Raw genomic sequence first — 2761 nt, 5'->3', positions numbered from 1 at the left:
GGGTGGATCTTTTCAAATATTCTGGGAGCCTTGAACTTCCCACAATATGCAGGGAGAGGAATCCAGCCTGCTTATCTATAAATGCAAGGTAAAGATAACATTTCAGAGGTAAAGTGCTTTAGAATACTCAACACATCTGATCTGCTCTCATTATATATGTAAAAGGCTGGAATGATAAATTTCAAATTATTTCCAGTGGTCTTCTCCGGATCATGAAAATATGGGTGAATCTTGGCATCTTCCTTCCTTTCTTTCTTTCTTTTTTTTTTTTCTTTCTGATTTCCAAATACGTACTATAAACTTAGAATGAAAAACAAACAAACAAAAAAAGAACTTTATCATTCAATGAAACTCAATCATTTTACATTTTTCCTGCTTTTAATGAATTAAGAAAACATACTCCCCACAGTGAAAGCATCCTTCTCGCACCTGGATTAAGGAAATGCTTTACCCGCTTGACCCAAACCTCACGTAGCTAACAATACGGCAGAGGAGAAGGCATTCAACCTGGACAGGTTCACCCATGAGGATTGTCTACTAGAAGCATTTGTATTTTTCAATTTTAGTTCCATGCCCAATAAAAATGTCATTATCTAGGGAAAAGTTCATTGACTAGAGCACGCTTTGGTATAGTAAGGGTGCCTAGTTAAATTTTAATTTCAGATAAACACCAAGTACGTTTTTAGTGTAATTATGTCTCATCAAATATTTGTGATTGATATTTTAGTATGTCTTAAACAGTTTGTGTTATATGCTTACACTGAAAAATTATTTGTTGTTTTTCAAAATTCCACTTTAACTGGGCCTCCTATATTCTTAGTTGCTAAATCTGGCGATGCTATTTCTAGGCCTTGTGCTAAGACTGTAACCAGGGCTAGCGAACTATGGAGACTACTTACTAACTGTGTGTTACTTTATGAGCATAAATTTGAGGTAGAAACTAGAGAAAATGAATTGATTACCAATCCATTTTTAAACACCGTCACCTTAATCAGTGGCAGTGAGAAGAAGCAGGTGAAACCCCAGCCTGTCAGGAGAGGTAAATGGAACCAGTTGAAACATCTCTGCCAAAGTGACAGTAGGTCTTGTGGGCATATAGCTTATTCAGGTCATCATTCCATTTTTCTGTTAAATTACTGAGTGAAATGAGAACAACCTGAACCACAGCAAAGTGGATTCCAGATATAGAAGCAGTTAATTTTGACCTGCATGCAAAGCTATTTATCTCACCCACCAAAAAAAAATGCTCTGTAATACTCAATAATAGTTTAAATCATTCAACTATAAGTCTGGTAGGAAAACTTATGTCCTGAGCTACGTGTTCTGAAGATAAAGGCTCTTAACTGAGTTTCATCATCTGCTTCTTTTTTTTTAACTTCATGCTAATGTGAGGGTACAAACAACCAGGTCACAATATTTGAATTTGATAGGTAGAGTCCCTCTTGTAGTTGTGTCCGTCACCCAAAAGGTATGCCATACACCCTTACGTATTGCCAATTAGGTGGGAGCACCCCAAATCCCCCTTTTCCCTCCCTTCAGCCCCCTCCCCCAACTTGAATTGAAATAAGATTTTTCTTCTATGTGGGCGTGAATTAGATCATCTACCGGCTTTATACTAGTATCATCTGCTTCTAAAGTATTTGCTTGCTTGCGAACTTTGTAAATGACATGCCAAGATCAGTCAATGTCCTAAGCTTATGCGTCTATTGGTCCCAGAGCCCCTGACATACAGCTTCTGCCTTTTTATAATGTAAATCAGATATACTTATTTTATAGCAGTTTCTACCTGCTATAGAGAGTACTGATTCAGAAGCCCCCTACCCTTTTTACTTTTTTAAGGGAAAAAAATTACTTTGGTGTTTTTTTAAGTAAAATCACATATAATTATTTTTGAATATTGAAGCTTTGAATGTAGTCTACGTTTCACAGATTTGCCAGTCATGGTCCAAATCAGGGGTCTTCAACTAAGGCTCAAGACCAATGTTGGCCTGCCTCCTATTTTTGAAAATGAAATTTTACCGAAGCACAGCCACACCCTTTCATTCACATAATTATCTTTTGCTACAAAAGCGAGGTTGAGCGGTTATAGGCAACTAGATTATTGACTATCTGACCCTTCACACAAAAGATTTGCCAACCCCTGCTGTAAATAGATATTTACCAACAGTCAAGGGGACTGATTTCTCCCCTGGGGCTGGTTTGGAGATATTTAGGATAGTATGGCAGCCTTGATAATTTGGGCTTTATAGTCTAACATTGGGAAAAAGTATAAATGTCTGGCAAAGCTACATGAAAAGTAAGTCTGATGAAAGGGGCTCTTTCTCATTTATTCTAACACAAAAGGCCTTCTTAGTAGATCATTCGCCTCACTTCTTTGCTCCTAGACAAGAGCCAGAAAATAGTTATCCAGTTCCTGCAAGAATCGGGATAATGGTCCAGTTTGATTTTTTTCTTCTTATTTCTCTTTTTAAACTCAAACCCCTTTAAAGTTCTCGCCTCTGGCAAATTCCTCCCCTACAAAACACTAACCTAAATCAAGCCCAGAAACAATACCACGCAGTCCCCATGGGCAGTGGGGACACTTTCACTGGGGGCATACGTTGGATGAAATCACATTCAGACTTCGATTTCTGTGGTGCCTTCAGGATGCTATGCAAAATTTATTCTTTGAAGCCTGGAAAAAGCCGTCCAGAGGCAATCTACTGGGCTGTTCTCCATTTCCAGCAGAAAAAAACTGCAAATGTTGGCCACAAGCCTGCTT

The sequence above is a fragment of the Otolemur garnettii genome, unplaced genomic scaffold (genome assembly GCF_000181295.1).
Source record: "Otolemur garnettii isolate 467f Iridium unplaced genomic scaffold, OtoGar3 scaffold00035, whole genome shotgun sequence".
Lineage (NCBI taxonomy): Eukaryota > Metazoa > Chordata > Mammalia > Primates > Galagidae > Otolemur > Otolemur garnettii.
This window is presented reverse-complemented; position numbering follows the sequence as displayed.